This window comes from Petromyzon marinus, chromosome 45, assembly GCF_048934315.1.
Source record: "Petromyzon marinus isolate PM22_M1 ecotype Great Lakes invasive population chromosome 45, UKy_Petmar_22M1.pri1.0, whole genome shotgun sequence".
In the NCBI taxonomy this organism is placed as follows: Eukaryota; Metazoa; Chordata; class Hyperoartia; order Petromyzontiformes; family Petromyzontidae; genus Petromyzon; species Petromyzon marinus.
Window position 1 is genome coordinate 2,249,636 of NC_133711.1, and position 17,143 is coordinate 2,266,778.

The window sequence follows — 17,143 nt, forward strand, 5'->3', positions numbered from 1 at the left end:
AGTTCACTGGCTATGTGCTCCTGGTCGGATATGCATTGGGCTCTATGGTGCAGAGTCTTGATGAGGGAATTCTTCTGGGATGGATGGTGATGGGAATCCGGTTTCAGATAAGCATCCGTATGGGTAGCTTTCCTGTATACAGTGGCTCATTGAACCATCAGGTCTCTTTTTTCTTAGGACATCCAAAATAGGTAGCTTGCCATCTTTTTCGACTTCCATGTAAATCTGATGGCTGGGTGTATGGAATCAATTAAGACCCGAAATGGTTTATCAAATCCTTCCAATGATTGCTAAGCCAGAATTCATCTTCTCGGTTGAAATTGTCTCTGTGTTTGTATATGTGGATAGCCTCATGAACGAATCTTTCATGGTAGCCAGATGGCTTGCAAATAACCTCTGTCTTGGAGAAGTCAATGTCATGTGAGCCTACTGAATTATAACAGTGATCTGCCACGGCCGAGGTGTTGGTCTATACAAATATAAAAAGATATCTCACCAACAGCCTCGTCATACAAACCAACAAAATCATTTCTGATTCAACCGCATTAATTGATCAAACCAAACAGTTCTCGTTGAAACCTTCTGCTGCCAGGCCACCAACATTAAACGGCTTACCAAAAATACATTAACTAGATACACCCCCTTCGTCCCATGGTCTCTACTATCAACTCCCCCACCTACAAACTAGCTCGTTTTCTATCTGAAATCCTGCGGCCTTTCACTGGAAAAACCACCTCTGCGGTACAAGATTCTACTCACCTGGTATCGACAATCACGGGTATTTCCCTGTCCCCAGACGACCTGCTTGTCAGTTTTGATGTAGTTTCCTTATTCACCAAAGTTCCTGTACCTGACACCATCGCAATCATTGAAGACTTGGTTCATCAAGGACTAAACACTGAGGTACCCCCCCTGGTGAGACACTGCTTAACATAGACATATGTCACTTGGAATGGAACTTTCTACAAACAAACTGAGGGCACCCCAATGGGATCCCCCCTATTTCCGGTTGTAGCCAACGTGTTCATGGAAAAACTTGAAACTGACGCCTGCCACTCTGCGCCCAACCTTATGGAAGAGGTATGTGGATGACACTTTTGTCATCTGGCCACATGGCCGGCCTGCTCTAGTCCAATTCCTCGACCACATCCATTCCATACACCCAGCCATCAGATTTACCATGGAAGTCGAAAAAGATGGCAAGCTACCTTTTTTGGATGTCCTAATAAAAAAGAGACCTGATGGTTCAATGAGCCACTCTGTCTACAGGAAAGCTACCCATACTGATGCTTACCTGAAACCGGATTCCCACCACCATCCATCCCAGAAGAATTCCCTCATCAAGACTCTGCACCATAGAGCCCAATCCATATCCGACCAGGAATACATAGCCAGTGAACTCAAGCACGTACACCAAGCTCTTAAGGCTAATGGTTTCTCCGACTACACAATCCGCAAAGCTATCACTCCAACCATGAAGAAGGACCCTCTTGAGGAGCCTTTCAAAACCATCACTTTACCCTACATTGCGGAGATCACAAAAAATATCTCCAAAATCTTGAATAAACTCTAGATCCAGGTCCGATTCAACACATTACATAAAATCCGTGATCTGGTTCTGTGTGTAAAAGATGTGATTCCGGACATACAGTACCCTGGCGTCTACAAACTAAGTTGTCTATGTGGTAGTAGTTACATTGGAGAAACGAAACGACATGTCTCGGACCGCATGCATGAACACAAAGCAGACCTTAACATGGTAGGACCAACACCTCGGCCGTGGCAGATCACTGTTATAATTCAGTAGGCTCACATGCCATTGACTTTTCCAAGACAGAGGTTCTTTGTAAGCCATCTGGCTTCCATGAGAGATTCGTTCATGAGGCTATCCACATATACAAGCACAGAGACAATTTCAACCGAGAAGATGGATTCTATCTTAGCAATCATTGGAAAGATTTGATAGACCATTTCAGTTCTTAATTGATTGTTCACGCTTACAGTGGCTTTCAGACAGCATACATTATAAAAACTTTCGTCTCCCCCCTCCTCTTTCCAAAATATAGATGGACTAGTCCTGGGTAAACTGCCAAATCGCTGCGCGTGGCGCTAACGTTTTTTATAAATAAATAAATGCGCCGTTTAAAAATAAATTTATGCAAACCAACACACCTGAAGATGACCGTTTGAGTTATGGTCGAAACGTCGTGAGAATTTTTTATTGTTTTATATATTTTTTATTATTTTGTTGTTTCTCTTCAACGTGACTTTACTGAAAAAACTAAGAATATGAATTACTGCAGTCACGAAAGCTTTAAATCAAAATTTAGTTACTACTGGCCAAGACTAAGTAGAGAATCTATCGAAATTGCAAGAAATGTTTGCATCATTTTAACCGTTCAGATACCTACAGGCTTAGTGCTGCGTTGAAGCTAATAATCAAATAATACATTGTTTAAATGCATGCCTATACAGGCCACCATACTTCAATAGGGATTACCATTGGTAGGGATATTTTAGTACACACAATGCACAAGAAGGACAAGACCAATGGTCTCGCATAATTCGCATGCATAATGTACATTGACTCATTAACCCCCCCCCCCCCCCCCCCATTTTGAGCAAGAAGAGCGCACAAATCTGGTAACCACATCTACACCTCTATATAAGGAACAAAACAGGTGGACTTCTCCACAAATCTGGCTGTCACCTGTTGAAGCTATAGTTGTAATTACTGGCGAAATGTCGTACTCAGATTGTAAATGTTGTGGCTTGGCTCTCCAACACACCGGTGTGCTGTGCTAGTGACGAATAGGCACGTTCTGTTTACGGGACAACCCTTACTATTTAGCTGTATCGGGTGGTGGTGGGTTTAACGACATATTTACACGATCTAACCCAAAAAAACTTATATTATGGACGACAAATATACTCTGTCAAACTAACGGAAGCTACATTTCCAAGATAAATGTTCGCCAATAGTTGCATAGGTTCACGGTTCCAATCAATCGTTCGTCCTGGTTAATACTGCAGATGTGATCAAAATACTACACGTTGTTTGCTTTACCGTGAACTTAAAAAGTCCCCTGACTTCGTTTGCAAGAGGAGGCCATTGTGTGCTTGCGTTCGGATCCAAATTTGTGAAATGCGGAAATTATCCGCAAATTACTTTATTGGGACGATACCTGGCATCCCTGACGTCCTCCTGGGAGATTATCGTTAGCATTTTCAAACGTGTTGAGATGAGGTGTGACGTGAAGAGCTTTGAGACACCCTGGCATATACAACAACAGCTGGCATTCGCCACTAAATGACCCTGTATATTGGAGTTTGCATATTCTCTCCGTGGTCGAGTGGATTTTCCTCCTCCTTCGGCGCCATCTTGTGGCAACTGTTGATGTTAACCCTGCCCTAGGTAGAAGCCTGTGCACTCCTCCTGGCGCTACGGTGGTGAGATGGTAACTTCCTCGCCTGGTATACAGGAGGTCATGGGTTCGATCCCGATCCCGATCCCGACCCTGATGCCTGTTGTATATTTGGCGTTTGTATGTTCCCCCAGTGTATATTCTTCTCCGGGTTCTTCAGTGTTTTCCTCCACATTTAGAAACATGCGTTTAGAGTATTTGGCTGCTATACATTTCCAAATGATAAGCCACTTCGTTGAGCTATGATTTCTGGCCAGATCGCTTCTGAAAAGGAGCTATATAGCTCAGTGAGCCTTACCTGGTCAAATAAAAAAAGTGTTTTTTATGTTGGAGAAGTTAACAAGGTTCCTGTGCCAGACTAGGTGCACCTAGCATATATAGTCTGAGGAAAAAAGTATTTGATCCCCTACTGATTTTGTACGTTTGCCCACTGACAAAGAAATGATCAGTCTATATTTTTAATGGTAGGTTTATTTGAACAGTGAGAGACAGACTAACAACAACAAAAATCCAAAAAAACGCATGTCAAAAATGTTATAAATTGATTTGTATTTTAATGAGGGAAATAAGTATTTGACCCCCTCTTAATCAGAAAGATTTCTGGCTCCCAGGTGTCTTTTATACAGGTAACGAGCTGAGATTAGGAGCACACTCTTAAAGGGAGTGCTCCTAATCTCAGCTTGTTACCTGTATAAAAGACACCTGTCCACAGAAGCAATCAATCAATCAGATTTCAAACTCTCCCCCATGGCCAAGACGAAAGAGCTCTCCAAGGATGTCAGGGACAAGATTGTAGACCTACACAAGGCTGGAATAGGCTACAAGACCATTGTCAAGCAGCTTGGTGAGAAGGTGTCAACAGTTGGTGCGATTATTCGCAAATGGAAGAAACACAAAAGAACTGTCAATCTCCCTCGGCCTGGGGCTCCATGCAAGATCTCACCTCGTGGAGTTGTAATGATCATGAAAACGGTGTAGAATCAGCCCAGAACTACAGGGGAGGATCTTGTCAATGATTTCAAGGCAGCTGGGACCATAGTCACCAAGAAAACAATTGGTAACACACTATGCCGTGAAGGACTGAAATCCTGCAGCGCCCGCAAGGTCCCCCTGCTCAAGAAAGCACATATACATGCCCGTCTGAAGTTTGCCAATGAACATCTGAATGATTCAGAGGACAACTGGGTGAAAGTGTTGTGGTCAGATGAGACCAAAATGGAGCTCTTTGGCATCAACTCAACTCGCCGTGTTTGGAGGAGGAGGAATGCTGCCTATGACCCCAAGAACACCATCCCCACCGTCAAACATGGAGGTGGAAACATTATGCTTTGGGGGTGTTTTTTTGCTAAGGGGACAGGACAACTTCACCGCATCAAAGGGACGATGGACGGGGCCATGTACCGCCAAATCTTGGGTGAAAACCTCCTTCCCTCAGCCAGGGCATTGAAAATGGGTCGTGGATGGGTATTCCAGAATGACAATGACCCAAAACACACGGTCAAGGCAACAAAGGAGTGGCTCAAGAAGAAACACATTAAGGTCCTGGAGTGGCCTAGCCAGTCTCCAGACCTTAATCCCATAGAAAATCTGTGGAGGGAGCTGAAGGTTCGAGTTGCCAAACGTCAGCCTCGAAACCTTAATGACTTGGAGAAGATCTGCAAAGAGGAGTGTGACAAAATCCCTTCTGAGATGTGTGTAAACCTGGTGGCCAACTACAAGAAACGTCTGACCTCTGTGATTGCCAACAAGGGTTTTGCCACCAAGTACTAAGTCATGTTTTGCAGAGGGGTCAAATACTTATTTCCCTCATTAAAATGTAAATCAATTTATAACATTTTTGACATGCGTTTTTCTGGATTTTGTTGTTGTTATTCTGTCTTTCACTGTTCAAATAAACCTCCCATTAAAATTATAGACTGATCATTTCTTTGTCAACATTGCATTGGGAAGATAAAGCGGGGCGGCGAGGGGCTGGAGCCAGGAGGGAGAAGGGGGCCACCACGATTGAGTTACCTGCAACACCAACGACGTTCGCAACGTCCGTGCAGTGCAGCAGCGGAATCCCGGTCAGGCCGATGATGAGGACGAATGCGCAGCCTCGGCTCGGCTCGCTTGCCCGGTATGCTGATACGGTGAAGAATCCCCAGGCAGGAGCTCTACCTCCCATTCTTGGGACCGCACTAAGCCCCAATATCCTGGGGCTTCCGATGCCTCGGCGGCCACGTGGCTTGGATGGCATGGAAGTCGCACGGCACCTGCGTGGCTCGGAGGGCAACCGCCAGCCGCCGGGCCACCAAGAGAACGCCCAATGGGCGCAGGAGCAGGCAGGAGACGTGGGAGGGGAGCGGCGCCTCCAAAAACAAGAGCGTCGCCAAAATAGTAAAAAAAACAAATATCAGTGGTGGGCGACGGGAAGAAGAAGATGAAGAGAGAAGGAGAAAGAGTTAGGGGAGGTAAAAAAAAAGATTACAAGGCAATAACAGTTTTTTTCAAGTACAGTAGTAATGCTGTTTTACATGTGTAATGTAGCTCTCAGAGACACCGTCTTGTTCTGTGAAATGTATATTTATTGTGCATAAAGTCCACCGACTCACTGATGACTTAACGAGTAACCGCGAGTGACTACGTATGCATAGCTGCCACCATCGTCAGCCATGACCACGGGTTAGCAACCAAAATAATAATAAGAGCCAATTTCTTTTCGAATTTGGTAAAATCCTCAATAGTCTAAGAGCAGCAATGCATTTGAATACGAGACATTGGTCCTTAATGAATAACATCGAGGAGCGGTCTTTCGAAATCCGAACGCAGATTGCCGACCCCTGGTCATGACAAATTGCTTCCGTAGCATATATATCTAAGATTTCGAAAGGCTCCATATGGCAAATGTTTTAAATTATTTCTAACGACCCCCCCGCCTTTCTCTGTGGCACCAGATAGCAACACTGTGGTGTGGTGGTGCTGGTGCTGGTGAGGTTAGCAATGCCTTTTGGAGGAAAAAGGCTTCCGATTGTGAACTGATAACCCTCACGGTTTGACCACATCCACCACAGTGGCAAAGTAGAGGCCCTGGGCGGTGTGAGCGGCTGGAAACCCTGTAACCGTAAATTCTCACTTCCACACAGGTTCAAATTAAGTACGATGCTGAAGGCTCCATATGAACGGGTTTCCATGGCATTTCACGGGCAAACTTCACAATAGCCCGTAGACTAAAGCTCCGTTCCCCCCTGGACAGTCTACAGAAGTGGTTCTCAGAGTGCGGGGCCGTGATGCAAAACGCAGGTTAATCCGGACAATAATTCCTATGTTTTTTCCAATTGTTTGAGACATTAATTAATATTTTACGTATATTTAATTTAAAAAATGAAGTTACGTAAACTACCCTGATTAACTCCTCTAACCCTAAGATCAAAATTCCCCCACCTAAAAAATACCCTTATTGCTGTGTAAAAGAAGTGATTATGTTGTGGTAATATGAATCAGTCTCTATGCCTGGTATTTAGAGAGAGAGAAGTGAATGCGTTTTGTCATCGGGGGTGAGAGGGCTGGGTGGTCTGTGAAAATGTTTGCCTCGGCAGAGTGGTCTGCTGACCAAAAAGTTTGAGAAACACTGCTCTACAGAGATAACACACAATTTCTACGTTTGGCCACATGCAATGTCTGAACGCTCGCTGAAGAGAAGAGGCTGCCATTCCTATGTCATGAGCCAGACTGGTACTACTGGCTGTTTTGTCCGTGGTTACAGGAATGGTCAGGTGGAATCGTTTTGGCTGCTGTAATCAGTAAACTAAACGATCCTAAACTATATTTTTTTACCCGGTAAGGTCCACTGAGCTATATAGTTTTTTTAATAAGCGACCTGGCCGCAAATGATAGCGCAATTAAAGTAGCTTATCGTGTGGAAATGTATAGCAGCCAAATATTCGAAATGCATGTTTCTAAATGTGGAGGGAAACACCGGGGGACTCGGAGAAGAATCCACACGGGGGAACACACAAACTCCAAATATTCAACAGGCGTCAGGGTCGGGATCGAACATTTGACCTCCTGTATACCAGGCAAGGTAGTTAGCATCTCGCCACCGTGGCACCAGGTCGGGGTGTCGAGGCCCCTACCTACATCAACAGTTGCCACAAGATGGCGCCAAAGGAGGCTTGGTGGCACCGACCAAGGCAGCTTCTCTACAAATGCCGCGACAGCTGCCGTGGATTTGAGGGCTGAGGGCTGTGGGCAAGGTGCATGAGGGAGGGGCCCAGTGTGTGGTTACGGTTCATTACTTAACGCTGTTGTGGTTATCAAGGAAACAGCAGTTATTCAGTGTGTTTATTCAGTGGTGTTTTTTATATCATATAAAATACCATACATAGGCCAATAGAACTTATGTGAAACAATTAAACAAATGAAAAAGGCAACAGACTAAACACAAATACAATGTTTCTTTTATATAATGGAACTGATAATATGCAGCGTTAGAAACGTATAATTGGACTTACCACATTATCCCGTCTTTACACCGTGTATGGTCAATAAAACGTGCACGAGATCATAAATGTGCGAGTCTTATTATGTACACACAACCACATATAGCATGAGAATAATCGCAGCAAATACATTTCATTTCCAGCTCATATTAAGGGTCAACTTCTTTGAGAAATGGGTGTTAAGCATATTTTATTTCCACGTAAAATCCACGAAATTAAAACATTAATACAGTTTCACTGCACTTAATGATTAAAAATACGCATTCCAGGTTTGTCCAAGCTTGATTTCTCGTCAAGGAGCAAAAATCGTCACGCAAATTCTGGCAATCCTCGCAGCAGCTTTTCGCTAACCATCAAACAAAGACGGTCACTAGTATCGCGAGCTTTCAGATGCGCTTCGGCGGCCGTCTGGAACGCTCTTCCTTCCGATATTTGGAAGCCACTAGAGCTATGCACTTTAAAATCTTGGTTGAAAACTCAATTTCTTTAGAACGTATTTTTGTGTTCAGTTTGTTGTCCTTCCCCTGTGCTTACAATTAGCACTGTTGGCTGTGTACGGTGGGAAAACAAGTTCAATATACATACATAATTCAGACAAAGCCACCAAAAACAAATGTTAAATACAGTAGAGTATACTGTATCTATATCCATAGTGGATCCAAGGGGGCGGGGGTCCGGGGGATGAGCAATGGGGCAACCCTCCCTCCTTGAGATCCCAAACATTGGTAGAGTATTTATTGACATTTTTCAGAAAATACATGGAATGTTATCATTAGGAATGTCGGGCTGTAATTACAAGCTTAACGTTTCAGGACAACCCGCTTCCCCCGTCCTCCTTGGAAAATCCCTCGATCTGCCTCTGATATTTGGGGCGCCACGGTGGCGAGCTATTAACTACCTTGCCCATTATACAGGAGGTCGTGGGATCTATCCCAACCCTCACGATGCCGGTATAGCTAGAGTTTACATGTTTCCCCGTGTGAATTTTCCTCCGGTTTTCCCTCCACATTAAGAAACAGGCTTTAAAATTATTTGGCTGCTAACAAAAATTCGACGTGATAAGCCACTTTGTTGAACTATCATTTGTGGCCACGTCCCTTATGAAAAAAAACTATATAGCTCAGAGAGCCTTACCTGCTAAAATAAAAAAAATATATTTGTTTTAATGTTGGTTGAAGTTACCACAGTTGCTGTGCCAGACTAGGTGCACATGGTATGTAGGGCGTAATGTCACACACACACACACAAAAATAATTATCATTCACCTTTTTTCGCTCTTTTTTTGAGCAACACTTCCGTTCGCTCGCCAAAAAAAAAAACATCACTTGCGCTGCTTTTGCGAATAAAAAACGCTTTTCCATATCTTTGGAATCTGCAGAGCATGGATCAGTGACCCCGTGATGTCATAACGAGATCATTAGCATGCGCCCAATCAGTTTCCCGAGTGGAGCACGCAGGAAAAACTGCACGCGTGTTCTACTTCGTGCGTGTTGCGCCGTACATTTTGGTGCCAATTCTTAATCTTAATGAGATTTATATAGCGTCTTTACCAAGGCGCTTTACAGCAATTGTACAATTGTACATAGCATGATAATAATTTGAAATGAATTGGGTTATTTTACGTGGTGTAGTTTTGATGTGGTAAATCAGGATGGATTGATGAGGAGGCGTTGGGATAGGCCTGGTCGTAGTTGGGGGGCGACAGAAAGCTGGGCGGCTTAAAGGTAATCAGGCAACATTGCATTGGGAAGACAAAGCGGGGCGGGGAGGGGCTGGAGCCAGGAGGGAGAAGGGGGCCACCGCGATAGAGTCCCCCGCACCACCAACGACATCGGCAACGTCCATGCAGTGCAGCAGAGGAGTCCCAGCCAGGCCCATGATGAGGACGAATGCGTAACCTCCATGCCCGGCATGCTGATATGGTAAAGACTCCCCCAGCAGGAGCTCGACCTCCCATCCTTGGGACCGCACTAAGCACCAATGTCCTGGGGCTTCCGATGCCTCGGGGGCCACGTGGCTTGGATGGCATGGAAGTCGCACGGCATCGGCGTGGCTCGGAGGGCAACCGCCAGCCGCCGGGCCACCAAGAGAACGCCCAATGGGCGCGGGAGCAGGCAGGAGACGCGGGAGGGGAGCAGCGCCTCCAAAAACAAGGGCGTTGCCAAAAAAGTAAATAAAACAAGTAGTAGTGGTGGCGGACGGGAAGAAGAAGAGGAAGAGAGAAGGAGAAAGTTAGGGGAGGTAAGGGATGGCAGAGAGAAAGTAGGGACCGAGCAGATGGCTGCTGGTGCCAGCTTGCACAGCGTTGCCATAGTCTTGTGCTACCAATTTGGCAATGCACTCGAGGGCAGTGTTAATTGAAGTCATAATCATAATCGGAATCTTTCATTTAATCTGGATGGATCCGATGAGCTATAAACTCTTTTTCAAAGATGTTCGGTAGGGGTGGACCATTAAGTTACATCAACAATAAAACAAATACAAGAGACGATACGAAAGTAAGATAGATGAAGGTTAAGAAAGTAACTAAAATAAATACGTAAATCAATATAAAGTAGTTTTGATGCAGTAAAGCATCAACAAATGCGAATGTGGGCAAGGCCGCAAAACAACAACAACAATCCAAGACCACACCAATTATCGCAAAAATGTGTGCCCTTGAAGTAAATTTTGCTTCAGATTAGACATGCAAGTTTATATATACATATAGATAAAGTTCCGTAATAAAATGGATATTTCTATAGAGCATTGTCGCTTCAAAGGAAAAGATTACAAGGCAATGCAGAAGCTTTTGCTGCTTTAACAGTTTCTTTCAAGTACAGTAGTAATGCTGTTTTACCTGTGTAATGTAGCTCTCAGAGACACCGTCTTGTTCTGTGAAATGTATGTTTATTGTGCATAAAGTCCACCAACTCACTGATGACTTAACAAGTAACCGCGAGTGACTATATACACCCGGTAACTTCTGTGACTCTACGCTACGCTCACTGTGTTGTTGGCTGGCTACACAGGAGCGGACACGCAGTATTCACGGAGACAATATAACGCTATACTCTTTGGTTCTTTCGGTAAAGTCACGTAGGTATATACAAAAAAACAAATAGATTGAATGTTTTAGAAAAAAAATTCTACCTACGTGACTTTACCGAAAGAACCAAAGAGTATGGATTCCTGCAGTCACGAAAGGTTCAAATCAATATAACTCTAGCCTTCCAAGCCTACAAGGTTCCCACTGCAAGACAATAAAGATGACCCACTTCAAGATGACGACGACAGCTCCTTGGTTCCCCCATAACAGCAGCCCAGAGCCCTGTTCCATGCCGGCTTTTATCCCCCTCACGACCCGGCCACGCCCCTTTTCCTGAACTCTCTCACCGCACCTGTCCCTGTCTGTCTCTGTCCCAATTCCTATTTACGACCATTTAGGTCCCAAGCTTATCCTCACGCGACCCTGTCAGTGCCCGTTGCATCACTCATTATTAACGACTACTTAGGTCCCATATTACCCTTACGTGACCCTGTCTGTTCCCGTCACGTTAATTAGTAACCATGGTCACGGGGAGTCGTACTGTCCTTACATCACCCCGTATTGTCCTTACATCACCCCGTACTGTCCTTACACATGTAAAGTTTGAATATTGTCATAAATAGTGCACAATTGAGTGATTTATTAATACAGTCATGCAACTTCTGTGATATAATATATATGTAGCGTCGGAGATGGGCCACACTTACCTGCAGTGGACGACAGAGCCCATCAAGGGCGGTACCTCGTACCGGCAGGGGAGTTGCTGCATTGCCCAGCCCAAAGGCAGGAGGGGCTGCGGGGTGTTCTGGGATCCCCCGCTGCCCCTCCTCACGGGAGGGGGCTGCGGGGTGTTCCAGGATCCCACGCAGCCCCGCCCCTCGGTGGGGAAGGTGTATATAAGCGGACCTCTCCAGAGGTTCGGGGCTAGTCCAAGACAGAAGCCAGAAGACCAGCCAGCTTAGGACCCTGGACCCCCTAGCCCCGCTGTCCTTGTAAGGGCCGGGGCTCTGTGCGGGCCAGTGGTGAGACCCTGGGACTCCCGGCCTGACGTCCTTGTAAGGGCCAGGTCCGAGGAAGCCAGTGGTCTAGACCCGCACCTTCGCTGGGTCGGGTAAGATAGCCTCCCCTAGGTAATGCGTAGCCGGAGGACCTGAGAGCGTAGCCGGTGTCAGACACGCTAGACGTAGACTGAGTCCCTAGTCAGCATACGAAGGTCTGTTGCTGTAGTGCGTTATAATAAATGCGTCGCCTCTATTATTAATACGGTCATGCATCTTCTGTGATATAATACATATACATAGCTGCCACCATCGTCAGCCACGACCACGGGTTGGCAACCAAAATAATATAATAAGAGCTTATTTCTTTTCAAATTTGGTAAAAACCTCAATAGTCTAAGAGCAGCAATGCGTTTGAATATGAGACATTGGTCCTTAATGAATAACGTCGAGGAGCAGTCTTTAGAAATCCGCATGCAGGTTACCGACGCCTGGTCATGACCAACAGCTTCCGTGGCATTCATATATATCTTAGATTTCGAAAGGCTCCATATGGGAAAATTATTTAATGATTTATAACCCCCCCCCCCTACCTTTCTCTGTGGCACCAGATAGCAACACTGTGGTGTGGTGGTACTGGTGCTGGTGAGGTTAGCAATGCCTTTTGGAGGGAAAAGGCTTCCGATTGTGAACTGATTACCCTCACGGGTTGACAACATCCACCACAGTGGCAAAGTAGAGGCCCTGGGCGGTGTGAGCGGCTGGAAACCCTGTCACCGTAAATTCTCACTTCCACACAGTTTAAAATTAAGTACGATGCTGAAGGCTCCATAGGAACGGGTTTCCATGTCGTTTCGTGGGCAAACTTCACAATAGCCCAGAGACTAAAGCTCCGTTTCCCCCTGGACAGTCTACAGAAGTGGTTCTGTTGTGAATCATTCTCTATGCCTGGTATTGAGAGATAAGTGAATGCGTTTTGTCATCGGGGCTGAGGGGCTGGGTGGTCTGTGGAAATGTTCGCCTCGGCTGAGTGGTTTGCTGGCCAAAAATTTTGAGAAACACCGCTCTACAGAGATAACACGCAATTTCTACGTTTGGCCACATGCAATGTCTGAACGCTCGCTGAGGAGAAAAGGCTGCCATTCCTATGTCATGAGCCAGACTGGTACTACTGGCTGTTTTGTCCGTGGTTCCAGGAATGGTCAGGTGGAATCGTTTTGGCTGCTGTCATCAGTAAACTAAACTATCCTAAACTACATTTTTATACCTTGTAAGAGCTATATAGCTTTTTTTAATCAGTGACCTGGCCACAAATGAAAGCGCAACGACATAGCTTATCGTGTGGAAATGTATAGCAGCCAAATATTCCAAATGCATGTTTCTAAATGTGGAGGGAAACACCAGAGGACCCGGAGAAGAATCCACACGGGGAACACACAAACTTCAAATATACAAGGGTCTGTATCGAACGTCAGGGTCGGGATCGAACCTATGACCTCCTGTATACCAGGCGAGGTAGTTAACATCTCGCCACCGTGGCACCAGGTTTTCAGTTTCATTTATTAGGTATAACCCTTTGAGCCATGCGGCTCTTGACTCGGGTGCAACCGCAACAAACAAAAACGTGAACAAGAAACATCTTAAAGTGACTACACGCAACAGAAAAATCCAGGAAAAAACAGCAAAGTCTTCCAGAAAAAACACCGTATTTCAACACTGTGTGCAAAAATCCCAGTGGGATGCAAGTCAAACAATAACAACCATAAGACATCTTCTTTGGTTCTTTCGGTAAAGTCACGTAGAATGAGAATAAAATAATAAATTGATAAAATAAAATAACACAATAATATTCTCACTTGAGAATTCTCACTTGAGAATATTATTGTGTTATTTTATTTTATCAATTTATTATTTTATTCTCATTCTACGTGACTTTACCGAAAGAACCAAAGAAGATGAATCATTGCAGTCACGAAAGCTTTAAATCGAAATTTAACCATAAGACAATTTAGATTAAAGTTATCAGACTAACTCTGTACTACAACAAACAAACATGGCTTAACCAAAACGTTTTCAAAATCAACAAAATAAAGCTAATAAAACAATGTAACAGTGATGATAGGAACTGTGATTCAAATTTAACAATAAACGATATTCATAACATGTACGACCAAACTTTGCAGCCATAGCTGGCTGCATGAGTCACTCCATAGCAGCAGGAGTATCAGTAGGAGTATCAAAAATTTCCAATACACCTTTAAAGATCACCACACTATAATCAAAACTAAAGATCATACTTTGCAGTAGTCATCCGGAACGATACATTTGATTTCAGGCCATTCTGAATAGCAGTGGCAGCTAGGGGTGTACAACTCCTCGAGAGCAGTTTTGAGTGAAGATCTCACAGGTAGTGATCCAATTTGCAGTTTATTGGCGATAGCATTGCAGACCCTGGGGGCCAAAATAGCAAAGGCCCTTCCTCCAGTATTTGTATGGCAATAAGGAATGTGAAGCTGGTAAATGAGCGAAGACCTGAGGTCACATTTGATCTTCGAAACAGTGAGGAGATCCAGCAGGTAGTCTGCGGATTTTTTTTGTAAGTACATCGTGAATAAATAAGATCTGGTGCACAAGCCGTCGAACATTAAGAGATGTTAAGTTTGACCCAATGTAGAGATCACAGTGGTGAGTCCTATATGGGCACTTCAATGTAAATCTTAAGGCCGAGTGAAATATGGAATCAAGCTTCTTCAGTACAGTACTTGGGGCTGATTTATACACGATGTCACAGTAGTCAAGTAGAGGCAGTATGGTAGCTTTTATCAATTCCAAACGGAACATTGGGGGGAAGCAGTGCTTGTGTCGATACAGAAAACCAATTTTTATTTTGTCTTTTTACCAATATAATCAATGTGATCTTGAAAATTCAGTTTTGAATTAAAGATGACCCCAAGATACTTATAGATCTTGACTTGCTCTATGTGATGATTATTTAAGGAATATAATTTCGGAAAAAAAATAACCTGATGTTGTAATTTGTTGAAATCACGCTGGAGCTTAGCAATCACGTCATCTGGCGAGCGGCCAGCAGTAATCAGTATCGTGTCATCTGCAAACATATTTACCCTGGAATGATTCAGGTCAGTGCCCAAGTCATTGACATAAAGAGAGAACAAGAGGGGACCGAGGATGGAACCCTGTGGAACCCCTTTTGTTATCTTGACACTGTTTGACCTCCAACCATCTATGAATACAGTTTGGGTGCGAGAAGAGAGGTAATTTTATAACCATTCTACTGCATGCTTGGAGAAACGGAGGCAATTTAGTTTACGAAGCAGGGTGTTGTGGTCGACTGTATCAAAGGCTTTGGACAAGTCAAGAAAAAGACTGGTGCAGTACTGCTGATTATCAAGGCTACTGTAAATGTGATTCAGAAAGTCTAATGCAGAAGATGTGGTGCTGTACTTTTTTTCGGAACCCAGATTGGTTTCGATGTAATAGATTGTTGTCGGACAGGATACTGCTAATTTGGTAGTTCAATAATTTTTTTAAAAAAATCATCAACGGGGACAAAATTGAGATAGGTCGGTAGTTATTTGGATCATCTTTAGGGCCTCCTTTATGAAGTGGACGAACATAGGAATGTTTCCATTCTAGAGGTACTGATACTTCCTTGATGGACAGGTTGAAAATATGGGCTATAGGTTTATCTATTAGGTGACCAACAGTTAGCAGAGCAAAGACGGGAATACTATCCGCTCTGGTAGAGGAGGACCCTTTGAGGTAGGACAGTTGTTTCAGAACATTACTTTCGTGGATAGGCTGGAAACTATATTCGTTTAATGTTTGGACAGGGGTGTAGGAAATTGCATGAGCAGGGGTGACTCCCAAAATATTCTCAAAAAGGTCACCAGGTAGGGGTGTAGAGGCCCTTACCTAGGGCAGGGTTAACATCAACAGTTGCCACAAGATTGCGCCGAAGGAGGCTCGGTGCCACCAACCAAGGCAGCTTCTCTTCAACTGCCGCGACAACTGCCGTGAATTTGAGGGCTGTGGGCAGAGTGCATGGGGGAGGGGCCCAGTGTGTGGTTACGTTTCATAACTTGACGCTGTTGTGGTTATAAAGGAAAACAGCAGTTATTCAGTGTGTTTATTTAGTGGTGTTCTTTATATCATATAAAATACCATACATAGGCCAATAGAACTTACGTGAAACAATTAAACGAATGAAAAAGCAACCGACTAAACACACTCACTCACACAACCACTGACCCATGACCACTGATCTATTCACTTATCATACACTGATTCACTCATTATACACGCACTCATCATACGCTGACTCACTCACACATCATACACTCACTCACATTATCACTGACTCACTCACACATCATACACGGACTCCCTCATCATACGCAGACTCACACATCATACACTCACTCACACTACCACTGACTCACTCACACATCATACACTGGGAGTGTTATGCTGCCAGCTATGACTGCAAGTTTGATTGGACATGTTATGTATATCGTTTATTGTTAAATTTGAATCATAGTTCTTATGATTACTGTTGTTACATTGCTTTTATAGCTTTATTTTGGTGATTTCAAAAACATATGGTTAAGCCATGTTTCTTGCGGAAGTGCGGAGTTGGCCTGGTAACCTTAATCTAAATAGTCTTATGGTTCATCTTCTTTGGTTCTTTCGGTAAAGTCACGTAGAATGAGAATAAAATAATAAATTGATAAAATAAAATAACACAATAATATTCTCACGACGTTTCGGCCACAACACAAGCGGCCTTCATCAGGTGAAGGGACGAGACTGTCTGGTAGGACAGCGCTGGAGTGAAAAAGCCACGTTCAGATCACGACCTTTAAGCTGTGTGAGAGGAAACAAAGCGCCTTGACAAAGGAATTAGCATATAGTTTAGCATTGAAATGGCTGAGTGATTAGCTTGTGACTGGTCACAGAAATGGCTATGTTAAAAGTTAAAGCATACACATCCGCAGAGGCACCCCTTGACAAAGGAATTAGCATAGAATTTAGCATTGAAATAGCTAAGTTAAAGCATACACATCCGCAGAGGCACCCCTTGACAAAGGAATTAGCATAGAATTTAGCATTGAAATAGCTGAGTGATTAGCTTGTAACTGGTCACAGAAATAGCTATGTTAAAGTCAGAGCATACACATTCACCGAGGC